The 23650-nt window shown below is 36.2% G+C and overlaps 1 non-coding gene across 1 annotated transcript; it reads right to left on the bottom strand.

Moving 5' to 3' along the window:
• Positions 1-458: 458 nt before the first annotated feature.
• Positions 459-530, bottom strand: TRNAW-CCA (transfer RNA tryptophan (anticodon CCA)). The gene has a single exon. It is a non-coding gene; the product is annotated as a tRNA-Trp (tRNA).
• Positions 531-23650: the final 23120 nt, after the last annotated feature.

A 23650-nucleotide genomic window follows, 5' to 3' on the forward strand; every position in this document is an offset into this window, starting at 1 on the left:
AATGGACACGAGTTTGAGTAAACTCCGGGAGTTGGTGATGGACAAGGAGGCCTGGCATGCTGCAGTCCATGGTGTCACATAGACTTGGAGATGACTGAGCAACTGAACTGAACTACAACCTCAAAATCGGGACCAGTTGACAATCATCCTTAAGGACCCAGCTCAAAATTGGAGAGACCTATTTAGAAAATTTCGTTTCTGTATCTGAGTCACAAATGGGTCCCTGCTACTTCTTTTCATGACTCTTGATGCTGGCTACTGCTTCACCTGTCTTTCTCCATTTTGCCTACTCTGTTCCTAGATTACACATAAGTAGGTCTTCCTTGTGAACTTGAAGTTGCTCAGTCGTGTCCGACTCTTTGCGACCTCGTGGACTGTAGCCTACCAGGCTTCTCCATCCATGGGATTCTCCAGGCAAGAATACTGGAGTGGGTTACCATTTCCTTCTCCAGGGGATCTTCCCTACCCAGGGATCAAACCCGGGTCTCCTGCATTGGAGGCAGACGCTTTAACCTCTGAGCCACCAGGGAACAGAAATATACTTCTTTCACATATTCATTTCAAAATGTTAAATACGTGACCAACAGACCTCGAACTTGGTCATATGACACAGAGGAAGCTAGAATCTAACACCAGTTACTAAATGACAAGTCTTCCTAGCAGCAACTAGTTTTAATCTCATAAAAAGCATGCAATGGCCCAGATCAAATAGTCAATGAGACTACTGGCACACAATACATTTGGCACTGGAGAAGGCAATGGCACCCCACTCCAGTACTCTTGCCTGGAAAATCCCATGGACAGAGAAACGTGGTAGGCTGCAGTCCATGGGGTCGCTAGGAGTAGGACACAACTGAAGTGACTTAGCAGCAGCAGCAACAGCACATGTGGCACGCAAACCAAGATTGAGTATAGTTAATTAAATGCTGCAGATTTTAACATCAGGAACCAAATGGATAATCAGTGTTTACCTACAAACGTGTATTTGCAATAAATTTTAGGAGTTGTGGAAACGTCTATAATGAATTCTACCAAAAAAAAAAAATTTTTTTTTTTTTGCTAAATCACTTCATTCTCTACCCTGTTTGAATTTCCTAACCTACAACTTGTATCTCCGTCACATTCAACTCGTCATTCTCTTCCTGTCCTAGTCTCATTTGTGATATGGTTCATACTACAGAATTACATTTTCTGCCCTTTTCTTGCCCTCCTGTTTATCAAATTTTAAGAAAAGCAGCCTAAAGTACATGTTCAATAACAAGAAGATTATCATGGTGCGTTTTGCATGTGTGTTGGGATTTTTTGGCTGTAATATATGTGATATTTTCTTAATGTATACATTTATCATTATATAAAGAAATGATTTATTTCAGAGGAATAAAGGCAGATATCTTGACTTTTCTTTTAGTGATAGGAAACATGGAACAAATATTGTTTCGCAAAATCATATTCCAGAGCACTAATTAAAGATTTATTTCATGGACAAATAAACCACCTGCCTCTGCATTCTTTATGGAGATGTTTTGCATTTTCCAATCTCTTCTTTTATACATTCATTAATTACACAGAACAGTGCAGTTTGCATTAGGCATTTTCATATGTATGAAATATTCAGCTTCTACAGAGTTGAGTTAACTTAGGCAATATGATTCTGAATATTAAGTTGGCACCTCTGCAAAATCTCAGATATCAATATATGTGTATATATATGCAGATATACATGCATATATATACACATATGTAGGGATGTCATGAAGCATTGTATACTTTTCATTTTTTTTTAGTATTTATTGTTGAAAAATTTAAATGTGAGGAATTGTTTCTTAATGTTGAAAAATCACCAGTCTATGTCTGACACAGGATACAGCATGCTTGGGGCTGGTGCATGGGGATGACCCACAGAGATGTTATGGGGAGGGAGGTGGGAGGGGGGTTCATGTTTGGGAACACATGTAAGAATTAAAGATTTTAAAATTAAAAAATAAAAATTAAAAAAAAAAGAAAAATCATTGCCTTCTTTCTTACATAACACTATGGTGAATATTTATGATGGGTTTTATTCACAAATCTTAGTTTTATTGATAATTCTAAAATTTATTGCAAATTTTTGTAATAACTGAAACACAGCATGTTCTCTGTAGTAAAACTTGATTTTTTAGGAACAGTTTAAACTTCTATAATGAGCTTCTGTTATTAGGTTGATAAAGACGTTTCTATAATTTATATTTTGGTTATAATATAGATGGATATTTGTTGATAAAAATGACTAATTATAGACCCAAATGTATTACAAAATAAAACAAATGGAGAAAATATAGCTGAGATAATTCTGTTGCTCTTTCAAATTCTCTGCTTGTTTGACAAGATAAATTAGTGAGATCTCAAACTACCCACTCCTCAACAGGTTTTTATGAAGATATTCTTACAAAAGCAATTTCTTAAAATAATAACATGTTGACTACCAATTCCCTATAGAAGCTTGATCACAGTGCAACAAAAAACTGTCAGAATAGTGATATTTTAACAAGTTTATATCACAACTCTCATTTCTTAACAGTTATCAGTAAAACTGCAGACTTTGATTAAAGATAGTTTTTATTTATTTATTTATTTTGTTTAAGTGGTTAGGTAATACTCCTGAGTGTGATGTAAAATGCTCCACCAGTACTACCCTGTGTCCTTTGATCTGCCTGCCTCCCGGGACCCACTACTGAGCTCCTTTTAAGGAAACTGTATTACTCAGAGTAGTTAATAGCTGAGCCACCCCTAAGACACCATGAAGGATTAGTTGAGACCAGTTCTAAAAGTTTCTGTTGTCAAAGGCAGTGGAGACCTATTAGCTATGCTGGATTTTCCAATAATTTATCTTAGAAAGGTTTTAACACATGGAATATCAAATTCTGATACTATATTGCAACATTTGGCAGGGGGTTCATTTTCATGAAAAGTACTGCTAAAGGTATCTTTTTTTCAAACTCAGAATTTTTAATCTGTTTATCTCTGCTTCAATTTGTCTCAAAGTACTGTATTATTTTTACACCTATCATTTGCTCTCTTCTGCTCTACAAACTTTAGATAACTTTAGAAGTCTCATTATTTTTATCTAGCTTGAGGAAAATGAAATATATATTTCTATTATTCTTTAAATTTTTTCTTCCTAGTAAAATAGAATTCAATATAATGCTTTCCAATTTTCATTCAATATTCTAAAACAAATTAAATATATAACAAATAATATATATGCACTACATATTTTATATATTTACACAATAGCATGTATGTATATTGGGGCTTCCCTGATGGTTCAACAGTAGAGAATCTGCCTGTAATGCAGGAGTTGCAGGTTCGATCCCTGTGTCGGGAAGATCCCCTGGAGGAGGGCATGGCAACCCACTTCAGTATTTTTGTCTGGAGATTCCCATGGACAGAGGAGCCTGGCAGGCTATAGTCCACAGTATCACAAAGAGTTGGACACTACTGAAGCAACTGAACACAGCATAGCACATGTATGCATATATTACATATGTATATATCTAAATAAAATCTTGGGTTGAAAAAATTCTTAAATATCTCCCAGATTTTTAATATCTGAAGATTCAAATGTATAAAGGTTATTCTCTGTCCAACAGTTCCCAACCTTTTTGGCACTAGAGACTATTTACACGGAGGACAATTTTTCCAGGGACTGGGTTGAGGGGGGATGATTTTGAGATGATTCAAACATATTAAATTTATTGTGCACTTTATTATTATATCAGTTCTAGATCATCAATCATTAGATCCTGGAGGTTGGGGACCTGTGCTGTAGATTATGAGGTGTGTATATGCCTTGTGTGTTTGTGTATGCATATATTCAAAGTGATTTAAAAGTCAAAGTTTTCATAAAGAAAATATTTCTAAAAGATACATAGCAATAATTTAAATTCTGAAACAAATGTAAATATAATTCCCAGTTGCCACTAAACAAGCTTGAGAAGCATTTCTCAGAAAAGCAACAAAAACTTCACTTTCTTTAGTTAGTTTTGATCTAAACAGATTGTGAATTAAAAATCTGGTCTATAGATAGGGAAGATTGTGGCAGAGCTGGTTAGTATTTCAAAGGAATAGGGTGGGGGTGGGATAGGTTGAAATATTTCATATGGCTATTAGGACAGTATAGATTTCAAAATAAGAACTGTCATCTTTGGTTATGATGAAATGACTACTGCTGGACTAGCCTTTCTATTAAAAACACATTTTAAGTGTATATATAAGTTGTATGAAATAACTCTTTGTATGTTGTACATAAAGAGTGTGACCATTGAGGATGAGATTATGAGAGTTAAGTTTTAGGCTTGTATCAGTACCAGCCTGGAAGCATTTTCTTGACTGTAGTATAGGAAATGAAGGCAAAACAGTACATAGAAGACTCATCAAGCTGAGGAGATAGACTGGATTCAGGGTCACTGAGGCAGTGGGACACAGGGATCTTTAGTGGCAAGAACAATGCAGAGAAGGAACTCCAGAGTCTTCATGGTGTTTGTAGCCAAAAACTAAGCTGTACATTCAAAGGCTGAGATTCATACCCCACCAGCCTCATCTGTTCATGGAATTCTCCAGGCAAGAATATTGGACTGGGTAACCATTCCCTTCTCCAGGGGATCTTCCTAACCCAGGGATCAAACCTAGGTCTCCTGCATTGCAGGCAGATTCTTTACTGTCTGAGCCACCAGGCAAGCCCTTAAGTCCTGATAAAGTATAATGACTGGGAAAATATAACTACCAGATTTCTGTGAGCTGAACAAATATTGAACTTTACGTAGGAGTAGAAAAATAGGAGTTCTGACATGTCAGACTGGAGAAACCTCATAGAGAACTCCAGGCATTCATGAGACAACCCAGAGAGTCCATATATTTGGGTTAGTCTACATAACCCCAAAGTAGAGACTACTCTAGATCCACCTTAACAAAGCTCAAGGATAGGTCTCGGAAAGATGAAGTGGTCCTCCAGTAAAGCAACTGCCAATTCAAACAAAATGATTTGCTATCTTAATTAAGCAAAGTCCAGACTCTGAACAATGTAGTGTTCAAAATGTCCAGCACACACTAGGTATGAACATTTTAATATAAGCGAGTAGTAGAGAAACAGAAAAAAAAAATGTCATCCGTTATCAGGAATGGAAATAAGCCATACCAATAAATTACAAACAACAAAAATGATGGACATAGCAAAACATTCATTTAAAAAGCTAAACAATTATATGTTTTGAAATTCAGCAAAGTTCATATTTTTTAGTAATGTTTTATCCTTTGGATATCTAATAACAACATATAATATGCAAAATTTTAAATACACTTGTCTATTTTCTTTATGGGCTTCCCTGGTGGCTCAGACGGTAGAGTGTCTGCCTGCAAAGCAGGAGACCCGGGTTAAATCCCTGGGTGGGGAAAATCCCCTGGAGAAGGAAATGACAACCCACTCCAGTACTCTTGCCTGGAAAATTCCATGGAGTGGAAGCCTGGTAGGTTACAAGTTCATGGGGTCACAAAGAGTCGGACAAGACTGAGCGACTTTACTTTGACTATCATCTTCTTTGTGAATTGTACCTTTTATCATTGCACCTTTTATCACCGTTGTTTCATTTATAAACAAATAAATTTTAAAAAGCTATTAGACATATCTTGACGTATTTAAAAAGAAAACAGAAGAGTAAAGAGGAAATTTCAGATTTACTATTAGAACCACCAACAAGAAAGAACCAGATGGAAATTCCAGAAATGTAAAAAAAGAATATAAGAAACAAAATTTTCACTGAATAGTACAACAATGTATTAGAATCTCCAAATTTCCACTATTCCAGTGAGTTTTAAACACAGTACAATAAAAGTTGTTCAAATTGAAGTATAAAAAAATAAGCTAAAAAAAAAAAATGAGCAGAGCCTCAGTGATTTATAAGATAGGAGCAAGCAGTATAAGATATGAGCAACTTGAGTACCAGAATGAGAAGACAAAGTTATCCTTGCAGATAAAAGTATTTGAAGGAATGATATTATTTTTCCAAATTTAATGAAAATTTTAAGCTTCCAGTTTCAAGAGACTCAATACAATTCAGAAAAGATAATCCCTTTCTTTAACACACAGATACACACACCCTGACTTTACATCATAATCAAATAGCTAACAAGCAATGAAACAGTGCAGAGTGACTTAATAATCAATGGAAAAGTATAACTGTTCTATAGTCCTCAAAAATTAGTCAAATATTGAAATCTCTCCATCAGTTATAGCTGTGTAAGGAAAAATAGTGCTATTAACATTTACTTATTACCCTGCAGTTTAAAACACTAGAAATCTTGAGTAAATATTTATTTGTAAAAAAAATAAAATTACCAAAAATATTTAGAAAGTGCTTGCCTTCATATTGTGTAGCAGAATTCAGTGCTTTGAGACTGTAGTTTCTGAAGTCCCTGTTCTTTCTGGCTGGCTGTCAGCTGAGGTCAGTCTCAATTTCTAGGTGCCGCTACCTCTAGGCCTACTCACAACTTGCCGGTTTATTTCTCCATTCAGGCCCAAAGGATAATTTCTCTGATGCTTCATCTTCTTTTAAGGATTCACCTGTCTAGGTTATGCATACTTGAGATATCTCCCCCCATATACCGTTTTTTTAAAGTAAAAGTCAGCTGACTAGTAAGTGAATCCCAAAGTGATATCACATCTAATTCAATGGTTGTACTCACACTCAAAGGGAGAGCAGAGCCTCAGTGATTTTAAAGTGACTGGGGTCACTTTAGAATTGTGTCTGCCATTGTTACCTATTTTAGGAAGTAAAACAGCTGCAAAGTCAATATATATATAATGAAAAATTCTAGATGCATAGACCTATTTTAATGAATGAGTTTTCCCTAGGAAAACAAGCGAACATATATATATGTTATACATATATACACTAAATCTCTAGGCAATCAAAAACCAAGTGGTATTTTCAGCCCCAAAATATAGCATATACATTCTAAATAGATATCTGTTCTTCCATTTTTATTTTCTAAGGTGAGTTCATCTTATAAGGTCTATATGCACACACCATGTCCTTCACAATCTCTCCCCTGCTGGTCTATCTACTAGTAAATGAACTAGAGACTTAAAGGTATAAGATCTTCAAAACTTGGTATAATTCTAGTTTCCCATTAGACTTACATAACATCTTGGTTGTGGCTCCATCTTACTGAGCTCTATGAACCAATAATTTGTAAGTATATTATGAACACCAATATTTTCCTCTATTTAGATATCACAGCAACATTGTAATACTTGCTATTAGGTTATGTTTTTATGGTTCATCCATCTGATTCCTTTACTTTTTCATTCGTTTTCTCTTGTATCGCTACTTCTACCCCTTGATGTGGAAGAAAAGAAAAATCCAATACACTTGCATGTTTACATTCATAGTTATTGCACACATTTTTCATCAAGTCTTATAGCGCCACAATTGGGATAATAGTCTAGCTCTACTGGGCTATTTTATGAGGCAATAATATTGTTGGTTATGACTGAACTCTAATACAGCCTTCTAAAGCTATAGTAGAAAAGCTATTACCTTATGTACATTTTTGTTTTGATCTTTCATTTATCTTAAAATTATGTTCAATAAAGATATAGTTAGAAGTCAAAGTTCTTCAGGTAGAGACTAACTGAAAATCAAATTAGAAAAGTCACAAAATGAAAATACCTTATTTATGTGTCTTAAAAATTTCCCAAATTACATCTCTGCAGCTTTCCTTTATTTGTTTGACCTGGAATATTTGTGTGAGTCCTCGTTTTTTAAGTGTTACTTTGTGAAATACATGTAATATGAATGTGAAATACCTATAAAATGAATGCTAAGTTTTAAAAAGTAAATAATTTGTAATTTATTTAGCCATTTTCTAAAGTGATAATTTAGTTTCTTGAATTGCAGTTTTGGACTAACAAATTTCAAAATGGTCACACATACTTATATTTGAGGTTCGGTAAGGTGATGTTGGATTTCAAGCTTCATTACACTATCTTTAACTAATTCCTATTTTATCTGATTTTAAATGTCTTTAAAACCCCACACATTTACTGCAAATTTATTATTTTCAAGGAAGAATTGCATTGTCATTGCGTCTATGGGGTCACACAGAGTCGGACACGACAGAAGCGACTTAGTAGCAGCAGCAGACATAAGAGCATCTGCAATTGTCACTGCAGACATAAGAGATGCTTTTATGCAATGATGCTAATTTGACATGGTACAGATAAAGAACAAAGTAGTAGGCAATAGCTGCTGTGCTTTGTTTTGTTTTGAGAAACATATTCTTCCTATACAGTGTTCATATGATTATATATATCAAAAAGAAAAAAAATTACAGCTTAATCATTCTGGATAAAAAAGATCTAAAGTCTTTCCCTTATAATCTAGGACTTAATTTTCTTGAAATATAATTGGCATAAAACATGTTTAAGGTGTACAACATAATGATATTTATCTTTAAAATAAAATAATTTGAGACTTCCGACATAGTATTGGGTTGGCCAAGAAGTTCATTTGGGTATATCCATAATATCTTATGGAAAATCCTGAATGAACATTTTGGCACAACCAGTATTTAGATTGGGCTTCCCTGGTGGCTCAGTGATTAAACAATCCATCTGCCAATGCAGGAGACTTAAGAGACATAGATTCGATCCTTGGGTAGGGAAGATCCCCTGGAGAAGGATATGACAATCCACTCCGTAGTCTTGCCTGTGAAATCCCATGGACAGTAAAGCCTGGCGGGTACAGTTCATGAGGTTGCAAAAGAGTCAGACATGACTTAATGACTAAAGAGCAACAATATTTAGATGCTCTCTTTATCTTGATTTTTAAAATGCAACATAGTTCTGTAGCTAATTTTCTTTTAAATAATTTCTTTTTCTGACTTCAAATTTTATTATCTCCTTAATCTTTACTACATATATCCTTTGAATTTCCCAAGAAGTCACTATAGAAATTTCCACAGAAGCCCATGGCTTCCTGCATCTTTCTGTCTGAGGATTTTTTTCTGATTGCAAGATCATCTTCTGCTATGCTGTGCAGGGTGATGGATGGTCTAGAAGAGGAAGGAATTGTCAAGCCATGACTCTCAAGCCAAATGCAGCTCCCTACTTGTTTTAGTAAATAAAGGAATGCAGCAATAGCCATTTGTTAACCACTTATCTGTTTGATTCTGTTATATTACAACAGCAGTGTTGCATAGTGTGACAGAGATCACGTGGTTTGCAAAGCCCCTGGTATTTACTATTTGCCTTTTACTGAACCCTGATCTAGAAATAATCTTAACTGAATGGAAATGGTAAATAAATACACACATTTCCTCACAATCTTGAGGGAAATTTTAAGATGTGTTTGAAACCTTAGCCCCTGTTACCTGCAGTGGTTACTAGTTCAGTAGTATACCATATTGGCTTTTCTCCTCCAGTTCCATGCTGCCATATTTTAATCAAGTTTTCTAGGATCATCTTCTGAATAAAGTAATCAGTTTCCGAATGGGATTGTGAGAAACCTAAACAGATATCTTTGGTTTAACATCTTTTTAATTAGTTCAACTACTGCTTAAATTAGCTTAGTGAGTTGTTATATGAGGAGGATTTATTCAATATTTATTCATTTTTCACTGAAAATATCATGATCCAGACTATAAAATATGGACAAAATAGTGAGCTAACTGAGGGATGTATTTTGTAATTCTTGCATTTTGGTACCTCTTCATGTTAATATTCAAAATTAATTTTATTCTAACCTGTTAACTTTTCACATATATTATGAGTACCAAATATTCATCATTCTCTTCTAGGGTATAAAGTAATTTATAGTCACTAAACCTAAGTTAAATCACTATAGGTTACTATGAGGAATATTTAATAACACTAGCCCTTTTAAGAGATAGAATAAGGGAGAATGAAGTCATTATTTTTTGCTCTTGACTTAAACAATGCACCAATGGTGGGTAGAGTAATCAGAGGCTGCTTAAGAAAGTCTTGGGGACCAGAGACATCATCAATAGTTTTAGTGGACATCCTTCTGCTACAAATAATGCTAAGGATCCAGGGCTACCCTGATCCAGCTTTCTGTTTACTGAGTTACATAACCACAATGAGGGCAGAGAAAGAGTTGAACTTTTAGGAAGAAGGCAAGCAGATATTTGAAGTATTCTATATCAGTCAATGTTAGTGAAAATGGCTTGGAATCTGCCAGCTCAGATATGAAGACTGTGTGGATCACAAAAAATTGTGGAAAATTCTTAAAAAGATGGGAATACCAGACCATCTAACCTGCCTCCTGAAAAATCTGTATGCAGGTCAAGAAGCAACAGTTAGAACTGGACACGGAACAATAGACTGGTTCCAAATAGGAAAAGGAGTACGTCAAGGCTGTATATTGTCACCCTGCTTATTTAACTTCTATGCAGAGTGCATCATGAGAAATGCTGGGCTGGAAGAAGCACAAGCTGGAATCAAGATTGTCGGGAGAAATACCAATAAACTCAGATATGCAGGTGACACCACCCTTATGGCAGAAAGTGAAGAGGAACTAAAAAGCCTCTTGATGAAAGTGAAAGAGGAGAGTGAAAAAGTTGGCTTAAAGCTCAACATTCAGAAAACAAAGATCATGGCATTTGGTCCCATCATTTCATGGGAAATAGATGGGGAAACACTGGAAACAATGCCAGACTTTATTTTTTTTTGGACTCCAAAATCACGGCAAATGGTGACTGCAGCCATGAAATTAAAAGACGCTTGCTGCTTGGAGGAAAAGCTATGACCAACCTAGATAGCATATTGAAAAGCAGAGACATTTCTTTGCCAACAGAGGTCCATCTAGTCAAAGCTATAGTTTTTCCAGTAGTCGTGTGTGAACATGAGTGTTAAACTATAAAGAAGGCTGAGTGCCAAAGAATTGATGCTTTTGAACTAGGGTGTTGGAAAAGACTCCTTGGTCTTCTTGGTGTTGAGAGTCCCTCGGACTGCAAGGAGATCCAACCAGTCCATCCTAAAGGATATTAGACCTGACTATTCATTGGAAAGACTGATGCTGAAGCTGAAACTCCCGATACTTTGGACACCTGATGTGAAGAACTGACTTCTTGGAAAAGACCTTGATTCTGGGAAAGATTGAAGGCAGGAGGAGAAGGGACCAACAGAGGATGACATAGTTGGATGACATCATGACTCGATGGACATGTGTCTGAGCAAGCTCTGGGAGTTGGTGATGGACATGAAAGCCTGGGGTGCTGCATTCCATGGGATCACAAAGAGTTATACATGACTGAGCAGCTGAACTGAATTGAGAGATAGATTGACCAAGAAAACTGGAATATTCTCATCAGAGGGTTCAAATCCCCACCATGTCTAAGCAGAGAACAGAAGAGCTAGGAGGAGACAATTACATAGGAGCAGCTTCAGTGGGTTTAGGTTTCTCAGGGCTTTCCTGTAGCTCAGTCGGTGAAGAATCTGTCTGCAGTGCAGACCAGGTTCAATTCCTTGATCAGGAAGATCCCTTGAAGAAGGAAATGTCAAACCACTCCAGTATTCCTGCCTGGAAAATCCCATGGACAGTGGAGCTTGGTGGTCTACAGTCCATGGGGTCTCAAGAGTCGGACATGACTTCTCCATTAAACCACCACCACCATGGTGGTAAGGCAAGGTGCCAAATTTTTAACAAAGTAAAGTTTAGAGACAAACAGTTTCAGCAGAAGTAATCAGTCAATGATAATCAGAGATAATTTCCAGTGATCAAGGTTTTTAATTAGAAGTAGCAGTTACGCTATCAAAAATGGTGGTGTCCTTTTGCAAAGGAAGAGATCTGGAAGACAATTCTGTAGTTTCATTTTTATTCTAGTATTTTAGAGTAATTTTAGGGCCTGGAGAATCTAAGGAGTTTATAGTATCTGCCTTATATTTATCCAGAGTAATTTAACTGTAGTTACTTCCTAGCTGATTGCAGTGAGATATACAAGAACTTTTGAAATATACAGTTTGCATTAAGCAATTAGCAGAGGTCAAGGGATCTTGAACAGAATGGGAAGTTCTAAACCTCTGACTTTTATCCTCTGCACTTCCACCTCAGGTATTAACTGCAAGACTCCCTTCTTTGCTCCATATCTGTTATTCAACATTGTCAAATGATGTTGATTTTTATTAAAAAAAAAAGAGAGAGAGACTTGTTTCCTTTTTCAAGATACCACTACAGATATGCAATCTCTCACTTTGATGGCTTTCAAAGTTTAGACTATTAAAATTTTGCTTCATGCCAGAAATATGGTATGCTGGAATTGCTTTCCATTTTTCACTTAAAAAAAAGAAAAAAATAACATCTAGATCATGTTGTAAAATGTTTTACAACTTGCAGGCACTCAACTTCTGTTGATCTTGTCACTCTTTCTTTTTCTGATTCTCTGGCAGATGTCTCATTTTTGGTCTCAGCTACTTGAAATAGTGTAGTTCATTTTCAAGATGTTTAGGATTTACATCATTTTATCAGAAATTACTATTTAAAATAGTGTGGACTTATCAAAAAAATCTGTTCTGTCACTTTCATCTCATGTTATTTAATGCTCCCTGTAATAAATAGCCAAAGTAATGGAAAGTTTTGGACAGTAAATTCCCTGATTTACATTCTGGAAAGTAAAACATTTTCCTTTGGCATCATTAATTTTATCCCACTCTATATTCTGTGTTATCCATACAACTGTGGAAAAACACAAATTAGCCACAAATTTCTTTTTTGAAAGAAATTAGCAGATGCTTATTAAAATGTCTAAATTTACATGTTTATTCTCCCTGTCCCCAAACACTGAAAACTGAAGTACTTGAGTGCAATAAACACTCTCCATAGGTATTTTATATGTGTTCAAGTGTTAACTTCAGGTCAGAATTGTATACATTGTCAATATTCTTTATATATTTTTATTTATTCATAATTTCTAAATTGATTTTAAATTTCCTGATTTTCAAAGATGTGGTTTCATTTTTACTTGATTTTAATTTATACTATCGTAATATATTCTGCCGAATATATAAACAAATAAACTACATTGACCCTCAGTCATGCAAATAATTAAAGGACAGAATTTCACATGAAACCTATAGTACATAAAACCTACAGGAAAATAGTGAACTTTTTCAAATCCTGTTACACAAAATATTTGTTTGTAGGTTTAAAATCTTTCTTTTGTTTTCTTGTAACATGACTCAAAACTTGTAGATAGTTTGGTTAAAGGAGTGAAATATATAGCTGAAGTCAGGAGCCTTTGATTAAGCTATAGTCTGTGTAGGTTGTTGAACAAGTTTATATGCCAATCATTTCTACCTTTCATTAGAATATAGCACCCTATTATGGGTTTCAGAACCTCTATTCCTTTACAACCATTACTTTGGGTTCCATTTGAAACTTTCCTTTTTCTCTGGCCACTATTGATTTGTCTGGTGTGGGCACTGAAGTCAAGGTGAATCAATCACAGTAATTCCTCACAATTATTTCTTTTTTTAAACTAAAATTATAAATAGTGTCCTTCTATAACAGAGGCACTTGTGATATTCAGGAAATGTTGGTCAGCATGTTTTCTGTCAAGTGGAAAAAGAAGAGGCAGTAAGACCAAATGAATTTGTCTAGAAGTGAGTTAGAAAGAGAAAGGGAGAGAGAGAGAGAGAGATGCATCAAGAAATGTATCAAATGCCTTACTGTTACTGAGACTTACTTTCTTGGCTTGTTAAGGTCAATAAATGTTCAGTTCTTCTTTGTCCTAAATTTAGTCACAGAAGCATTCTAATTACATCCATTCAAGAGTCCTAAATAATGCTAAAGTTTCAGTTCAGTTCAGTTCATTCACTCAGTCCTGTCCACCTCCTTGTGACCACACAAGTTCACAAGGGGAGGCATGCCAGGCCTCCCTGTCCACCATCAACTCCCAGAGTTTACCCAAACTCACGTCCATTGAGTCAGTGATGTCATCCAACCATCTCATCGTCTATCATCCCCTCTTCCTCCTGCCTTCAAACTTTCTTAGCATCAGGATCTTTTTAAATGAGTCAGCTCTTCGCATCAAGTGGCCAATGTATTGGAGTTTAGGCTTCAACATCAGTCCTTACAATGAACTCCAGGACTGATCTCTTTTAAGATGGACTGTTTGGACCTCCTTGCAGGAAAGGAACTCTCAAGAGTCTTCTTCAACATCACAGTTCAAAAACATCCAATCCTCAGCGCTCAGCTTTCTTTATAGTCCAACTCTCACATCCATACATGACTACTGGAAAAAACAAAGCCTTGACTAGACGGACCTTTGTTGGAAAATAATGTCTCTGCTTTTTTTTTTTTTTCTCTTAGATTGCACATATAAGTGATATCATATAATACTTGTCTTTGTCTGGCTTACTTCACTTAATGTGACAATCTCTTATGTCCGTCCATGGACAATGTTTAAACATTCTTTTATTATTATTATTATTATTTTTTACTTTATTTTACTTTACAATACTGTATTGGTTTTGCCATACATTGACATGAATCCACCACGGGTGTACATGCGTTCCCAAACATGAACCCCCCTCCCACCTCCCTCACCATAACATCTCTCTGGGTCATCACCGTGCACCAGCCCCAAGCATGCTGTATCCTGCGTCGGACATAGACTGGTGATTCTATTCTTACATGATAGTATACATGTTTCAATGCCATTCTCCCAAATCATCCCACCCTCTCCCTCTCCCTCTGAGTCCAAAAGTCCGTTATACACATCTGTGTCTTTTTTCCTGTCTTGCATACACGGTCGTCATTGCCATCTTTCTAAATTCCATATATATGTGTTAGTATACTGTATTGGTGTTTTTCTTTCTGGCTTACTTCACTCTGTATAATCGGCTCCAGTTTCATCCATCTCATCAGAACTGATTCAAATGTATTCTTTTTAACAGCTGAGTAATACTCCATTGTGTATATGTACCACGGCTTTCTTATCCATTCGTCTGCTGATGGACATCTAGGTTGTTTCCATGTCCTGGCTATTATAAACAGAGCTGTGATGAACATTGGGGTACATGTGTCTCTTTCAATTCTGGTTTCCTCGTTGTGTATGCCCAGCAGTGGGATTGCTGGGTCATAAGGTAGTTCTATTTGCAATTTTTTAAGGAATCTCCACACTGTTCTCCAAAGTGGCTGTACTAGTTTGCATTCCCACCAACAGTGTAGGAGGGTTCCCTTTTCTCCCCACCCTCTCCAACATTTATTGCTTGCAGATTTTTGGATCACAGCCATTCTGACTGGTGTGAAGTGGTACCTCATTGTGGTTTTGATTTGCATTTCTCTAATAATGAGTGATGTTGAGCATCTTTTCATGTGTTTGTTAGCCATCCGTATGTCTTCTTTGGAGAAATGTCTATTTAGTTCTTTGGCCCATTCTTTGATTGGGTCGTTTATTTTTCTGGAATTGAGCTGCATAAGTTGCTTGTATATTTTTGAGATTAATTGTTTGTCAGTTGCTTCATTTGCTATTATCTTCTCCCATTCAGAAGGCTGTCTTTTCACTTTGCTTATATTTTCCTTTGTTGTGCAGAAGCTTTTAATTTTAATTAGATCCCATTTGTTTATTTTTGCTTTTACTTCCAGTATTTTGGGAGGTGGATCATAGAGGATCCTGCTGTGATTTATGTCGGAGAGTGTTTTGCCTATATTCTCCTCTAGGAGTTTTATAGTTTCTGGTCTTACATTTAGATCTTTAATCCATTTTGAGTTTATTTTTGTGTGTGGTGTTAGAAAGTGATCTAGGTTCATTCTTTTACAAGTGGTTGACCAGTTTTCCCAGCACCACTTGTTAAAGAGATTGTCTTTACTCCATTGTATATTCTTGCCTCCTTTGTCAAAGATAAGGTGTCCATATGTGTGTGGATTTATCTCTGGGCTTTCTATGTTGTTCCATTGATCTATATGTCTGTCTTTGTGCCAGTACCATACTGTCTTGATGACTGTGGCTTTGTAGTAGAGCCTGAAGTCCGGCAAGTTGATTCCTCCAGTTCCATTCTTCTTTCTCAAGATTGCTTTGGCTATTCGAGGTTTTTTTTTTTTGTATTTCCATACAAATCTTGAAATTATTTGTTCTAGTTCTGTGAAAAATATGGCTGGTAGCTTGATAGGGATTGTGTTGAATTTGTAAATTGCTTTGGGTAGTATACTCATTTTCACTACATTGATTCTTCTGATCCATGAACATGGTATATTTCTCCATCTATTAGTGTCCTCTTTGATTTCTTTCACCAGTGTTTTATAGTTTTCTATGTATAGGTCTTTAGTTTCTTTAGGTAGGTATATTCCTAAGTATTTTGTTATTTTCGTTGCAATGGTGAATGGAATTGTTTCCTTAATTTCTTTTTCTACTTTCTCATTATTAGCGTATAAGAATGCAAGGGATTTCTCTGTGTTGATTTTATATCCTGCAACTTTACTATATTCATTGATTAGCTCTAGTAATTTTCTGGTGGAGTCTTTAGGGTTTTCTATGTAGAGAATCATGTCATCTGCAAACAGTGAAAGTTTTACTTCTTCTTTTCCAATTTGGATTCCTTTTATTTCTTTTTCTGCTCTGATTGCTGTGGCCAAAACTTCCAAAACTATGTTGAATAGTAGCGGTGAAAGTGGGCACCCTTGTCTTGTTCCTGACTTTAGGGGAAATGCTTTCAATTTTTCACCATTGAGGATAATGTTTGCTGTGGGTTTGTCATATATAGCTTTTATTATGTTGAGGTATGTTCCTTCTGTTCCTGCTTTCTGGAGAGTTTTTATCATAAATGGATGTTGAATTTTGTCAAAGGCCTTCTCTGCATCTATTGAGTTAATCATATGGTTTTTATTTTTCAATTTGTTAATGTGGTGAATTACATTGATTGATTTGTGGGTATTGAAGAATCCTTGCATCCCTGGGATAAAGCCCACTTGGTCATGGTGTATGATCTTTTTAATGTGTTGTTGGGTTCTGATTGCTAGAATTTTGTTGAGGATTTTTGCATCTATGTTCATCAGTGATATTGGCCTGTAGTTTTCTTTTTTTGTGACATCTTTGTCAGGTTTTGGTATTAGGGTGATGGTGGCCTCATAGAATGAGTTTGGAAGTTTACCTTCCTCTGCAATTTTCTGGAAGAGTTTGAGTGGGATAGGTGTTAGCTCTTCTTGAAATTTTTGGTAGAATTCAGCTGTGAAGCCGTCTGGACCTGGGCTTTTGTTTGCCGGAAGATTTCTGATGACAGTTTCAATTTCCGTGCTTGTGATGGGTCTGTTAAGATTTTCTATTTCTCCCTGGTTCAGTTTTGGAAAATTGTACTTTTCTAGGAATTTGTCCATTTCTTCCACGTTGTCCATTTTATTGGCATATAACTGCTGATAGTAGTCTCTTATGATCCTTTGTATTTCTGTGTTGTCTGTTGTTATCTCTCCATTTTCATTTCTAATTTTACTGATTTGATTTTTCTCTCTTTGCTTCTTGATGAGTCTGGCTAGTGGTTTGTTAATTTTATTTATCCTTTCAAAGAACCAGCTTTTGGCTTTGTTGATTTTTGCTATGGTCACTTTTGTTTCTTTTGCATTTATTTCTGCCCTAATTTTTAAGATTTCTTTCCTTCTACTAACTCTGGGGTTCTCCAATTCTTCCTTTTCTAGTTGCTTTAGGTGTAGAGTTAGGTTATTTATTTGACTTTTTTCTTGTTTCTTGAGGTATGCCTGTATTGCTATGAACTTTCCTCTTAGCATTGCTTTTATAGTGTCCCACAGGTTTTGGGTTGTTGTGTTTTCATTTTCATTAGCTCCTATGCATATTTTGATTTCTTTTTCGATTTCTTCTGTGATTTGTTGGTTATTCAGAAGTGTGTTGTTCAACCTCCATATGTTGGAATTTTTAATAGTTTTTCTCCTGTAATTGAGATCTAATCTTAATGCATTATGGTCAGAAAAGATGCTTGGAATGATTTCGATTTTTTTGAATTTATCAAGTTTAGGTTTATGGCCCAGGATGTGATCTATCCTGGAGAATGTTCCATGAGCATTTGAGAAAAAGGTGAAATTCATTGTGTTGGGGTGAAATGTCCTATAGATATCAATTAGGTCTAACTGATCTAATGTATCATTTAAAGTTTGTGTTTCTTTGTTGATTTTCTGTTTAGTTGATCTGTCCGTAGGTGTGAGTGGGGTATTGAAGTCTCCCACTATTACTGTGTTATTGTTGATTTCCCCATTCATACTTGTTAGCATTTGTCTTACATATTGCGGTGCTCCTATATTGGGTGCATATATATTTATAATTGTTATATCTTCTTCTTGGATTGATCCTTTGATCATTATGTAGTGGCCTTCTTTGTCTCTTTTCACAGCCTTTGTTTTAAAGTCTATTTTATCTGATATGAGTATTGCCACTCCTGCTTTCTTTTGGTCTCTATTTGCATGGTATATCTTTTTCCAGCCCTTCACTTTCAGTCTGTATGTGTCCCTTGTTTTGAGGTGGGTCTCTTGTAAGCAGCATATAGAGGGGTCTTGTTTTTGTATCCATTCGGCCAGTCTTTGTCTTTTGGTTGGGGGCATTCAACCCATTTACGTTTAAGGTAATTATTGATAAGTATGATCCTGTTACCATCTACTTTATTGTTATGGGTTCGGGTTTATACACCCTTTTTGTGTTTCCTGTCTAGAGAATATCCTTTAGAATTTGTTGGAGAGCTGGTTTGGTGGTGCTGAATTCTCTCAGCTTTTGCTTGTCTGTAAAGCTTTTGATTTCTCCTTCGTATTTGAATGAGATCCTTGCTGGGTACAGTAATCTGGGCTGTAGGTTATTTTCTTTCATCACTTTAAGTATGTCTTGCCATTCCCTCCTGGCCTGAAGAGTTTCTATTGAAAGATCAGCTGTTGTCTTTACGGGAATCCCCTTGTGTGTTATTTGTTGTTTTTCCCTTGCTGCTTTTAATATTTGTTCTTTGTGTTTGATCTTTGTTAATTTGATTAATATGTGTCTTGGGGTGTTTCGCCTTGGGTTTATCCTATTTGGAACTCTCTGGGTTTCTTGGACTTGGGTGATTATTTCCTTCCCCATTTTAGGGAAGTTTTCAACTATTATCTCCTCAAGGATTTTCTCACGGTCTTTCTTTTTGTCTTCTTCTTCTGGGACTCCTATAAATCAAATGTTGGAGAGTTTCATATCATCCTGGAGGTCTCTGAGATTGTCCTCATTTCTTTTAATTCGTTTTTCATGTTTCCTCTCTGATTCATTTATTTCTACCATTCTATCTTCTATTTCACTAATCCTATCTTCTGCCTCCATTATTCTGCTATTTGTTGCTTCCAGAGTGTTTCTGATCTCATTTATTGCGTTATTCATTATATATTGACTTTTTTATTTCTTCTAGGTCCTTGTTAAACCTTTCTTGCATTTTCTCAATCCTTGTCTCTAGGCTATTTATCTGTGATTCCATTTTGATTTCAAGATTTTGGATCATTTTCACTATCAATATTTGGAATTCTTTCTCAGGTAGATTCCCTACCTCTTCCTCTTTTGTTTGGTTTGGTGGGACACCCTCCTGTTCCCTTACCTGCTGAGTATTCCTCTGTCTCTTCATCTTGATTATATTGCTGTGTTTGGGGTGGCCTTTTTATATGCTGGTAATTTGTGGAGTTCTCTTTAATACGGAGCTTCCTCACTGTGGGTGGGGTTGTATCAGTGGCTTGTCAAGATTTCCTGGTTAGGGAGGCTTGTGTTGGAGTTCTGGTGGGAGGAGCTGGGTTTCTTCTCTCTGGAGTGCAGTGGAGTGACCAGTAATGGGTTATGAGACATCAAAGGTTTTGGAGTAACTTTGAGCTGCCTGTATATTGAAGCTCAGGAGTGTGTTCCTGTGTTGCTGGAGAATTTGTGTGGTATGTCTTGTTCTGGAACTTGTTGGTCTTTGGGTGGAGCTTGGTTTCAGTGTAGGTATGGAGGCATTTGATGAGCTCCTATTGCTTAATGTTCCCTGAATTCAGGAGTTCTCTGATGTTTTCAGGGTTTGGACTTAAGCCTCTTGCTTCTGGTTTTCAGTTTTACTTTTACAGTAGCCTCTAGACTTCTCCATCTATACAGCACCAATGATAAAACATCTAGGTTAAAGACGAAAAGTTTCTCCACATTGAGGGACACCCAGAGAGGTTCACTGAGTTACATGGAGAAGAGAAGGGGGGGGGGTAGTTAGAGGTGACTGGAATGAGATGCGGTGAGATCAAAAGAGGAGAGAGCAAGCTAGCCAGTAGTCACTTCCTTATGTGCGCTCCATAGTCTGGACCGCTCAGAGGTATTTACGGAGTTATACAGGGAAGAGGAGAGGGAGGAAGTAGACAGGGGTGACCAGGAGGATAAGAGAGAGGAATGAGAAGGACAGAGACAAATCCTGCCAGTAACCAGTTCCTTAGGTGTTCTCCACCATCTGGAACACACAGAGATTCACAGAGTTGGATAGAGAAGAGATGGGGGAGGAAAGAGACAGAGGCCACCTGGTGGAGATAAAGGAGAGTCCAAAGGAGGAGAGAGTGGTCAAGCCTGTAATCTCGCTCTCAGGTAAACTTGGGTAGTGAAGTTTGGGTTTTTAAATGTACAAAATTGACAACAAAAACTGAAGAGCAAAGATTAAAAATCTAGAGAAGAGGTTGGATTTTCAAAAATACAATATGATCCCTGTCTTGATCCCTGTCTCTGTCAATGTCACTAACCTCTGTCCACAGTTCATCATGCACTCTGTCTATCAGATCTAGTTCCTTGAATCTATTTCTCACTTCCACTGTATAATCGAAAGTGATTTAATTTAGGTCATACCTGAATGGTCTAATGGTTTTCCCTACTTTCTTCAATTTAAGTGTTAATGTGGCAATAAGGGGTTCATGATCTGAGCCACAGGCAGCTCCTGGTCTTTTTTTTTTTTTTTTTTTTACTGACTGCATGGAGCTTCTCCATCTTGGGCTGCAAAGTATATAATCAAGCTGATATTGGTGTTAGCCATCTGGTGATGTCCATGTGTAGAGTCTTCTCTTGTGTTGTTTGAACAGGGTGTTTGCTATGACCAGTGTGTTCTCTTGGCAAAACTCCATTAGCCTTTGCCCTGCTCCATTCTGTACTCCAAGGCCAAATTTGCCTATTACTCCAGGTGTTTCTTGACATCCTACTTTTGCATTCCAATATCCTATAATGAAGGACATCTTTTTTGGGTGTTACTTCTGAAAGATCTTGTAGGTCTTCATAGAACCGTTCAACTTCAGCTTCTTCAGCATTACTGGTAGAGGCATAGACTTTAATGGTTTGCCTTGGAAACAAACAGAGATCATTCTGTCATTTTTGAAATTGCATCCAAGGACTGCATTTGGGACTCTTTTGGTGACTATGATGCCCACTCCATTTCTTCTAAGGGATTCTTGCCCACTGTAGTAGATACAATGGTCATCTGATTTAAATTAACCAATTCCAGTCTATTTTAGTTTGCTGATTCCTAGAATGTCAACGTTCACTCTTGCCATCTCCTGTTTGACCTCTTCCAATTTGGCTTGATTCATGGACCTAACATTCCAGGTTCCTATGCAATATTGCTCTTTACAGATTTGGACCTTGCTTCTATCACCAGTCACATCCACACTGGGTGTTGTTTTTGCTTTGGCACCATCCCTTCATTCTTTCTGGAGTTATTTTCTCCACTGATCTCCAGTAGCATATTGGGCACCTACAGACCTGAGGAGTTCATCTTTCACTGTCCTATCTTTCTGCCTTTTCATACTCTTCATGGGGTTCTCAAAGCAAGAATACTGAATTGATTTGCCATTCCCTTCTCCAGTGGACCACATTTTGCCAGAACTCTCCAACATGACCTGTCCATCTTGGGTGGCCCTACATGGCATGGCTTAGTTTCACTGAGTTAGAGAAGGCTGTGGTCCATGTGATTAGATTGATTAGTTTTCTGTGATTGTGGTTTCAGTCTGTCTGCCCTTTGATGCCTCATACGAAAGTTTAGTTTCTTCTTATTCACTGTTAGTCTATAAGAAGATAATAATTTAACCTAATTGATAGAATTATGAAAGTTTCCTTGTTAACTTTGAGAGTTTATTTATCTTAGCTAAGTTTATACATAATTTTCTTATACTATTGTAGACTGGAAAGTTCAAGGAATGAAGACTTTTATTTCTAGCTCCTAATTAATTGAAGTACTAGAACTCCATACTGAAACTTGTTCATTCCTTTTACTATTTAACAGAAACAAATGCTTTGCAAAAATAAATAAATAAATAAATAAGTAAAATAAGGCAAAAGTTGAACAATAATTCAGCACAATGCTCTGTGAAATTGATTAGAAACTATTATGCTAATTGTACATTATAATTTTTACATTATTAGTGTAGAATATTCATAGTTATAGTAAGTACATAGTAAGCACATTTGTGTGACACAAATAATGCAGGAAAATGAAAAATTGAAGGTAAAATGTTTTATAAAATATGCAGTATGTGAGAAAAAATTTCTTTCATTCTACATATGACACCATATACACAATTTAAAATAAGCATAGAACCCCCTTGAATATCTTTGCATCTTTTCCTTCTAAGGCCCTCTGACCAAGAGAATTATTTGAGGTATAACAGGAGGAAACACCTAGCTAAGACTAGCAAGAAATAACTTGTAAGAAAGTCTAAGAAGGCAATAAATAGTTGTCACTGTATTTTTCAATATCTTAGGGATTTTTTTAACCTGAATCTTAAAGCCTCCTTTAGATTTAATATGCCTTACTAAAATCAAACAATATTTAAGCCAGTGTAAACTAACATCCCTGATGTGGTATGACCAAGATTATAAGGCAAGGTTGAAGGAGTAGGAGAGACGTGAAGTGGTTAGCTGGATCCATATTGATGAAATATAATGAACCTAAGTGTCAAGCTGTGTGATTGTCCCCACAAAGAAGTCATATGGATTTTCTTGCTGCTTAAAAGTGAGGGGTTATTCTGACACTGGAACATGAAGCAGGGTAATACAGAGTTTGGACACAACAAACTTATTCATTTGATACATGCACATCAATGTTCACAACATCATTATCTGCAATCGTCAAGATGTGGAAGCAACCTAAGCAACTGAAGTGTCGATTGACAAATGATAAAGAAGATGTGGTACACACACACACACGATTGGATACTACTCGGTTATAAAAATGAGTAAAAATTTGCCATTTGTTGTAGCATGGATGGATGGACCTGGAAGGCATTATGATAAGTGAAATAAATCAGAGAAGGAGAAATACTGTATGATATCACTTATATGTAGCATCTAAAAAGTACAACAAACTAGTGAATATAACAAAAAAGCAGACTCAGATATATAAAACACACTAGTGGTTACTGGTAGGGAGAAGGAATGGGGGACGGGGTGAATATAGGGAGAGGAGATCAAGAGGTAAAAACAAGTAGATATAAAAAAAAAGAATAAAATAAGGTACTAGAATATATTGTATAACATGAAAAATATAGCCAACATTATATAATAATGGAGAATAACCTTTAAAATTATGAATCACTATATTGCATGTATGTAACATATATATTATATAGAAACTATAGATGTGAAGTCAGGTGGGCCTTAGAAA

The sequence above is a fragment of the Capricornis sumatraensis genome, chromosome 1 (genome assembly GCF_032405125.1).
Source record: "Capricornis sumatraensis isolate serow.1 chromosome 1, serow.2, whole genome shotgun sequence".
In the NCBI taxonomy this organism is placed as follows: Eukaryota; Metazoa; Chordata; class Mammalia; order Artiodactyla; family Bovidae; genus Capricornis; species Capricornis sumatraensis.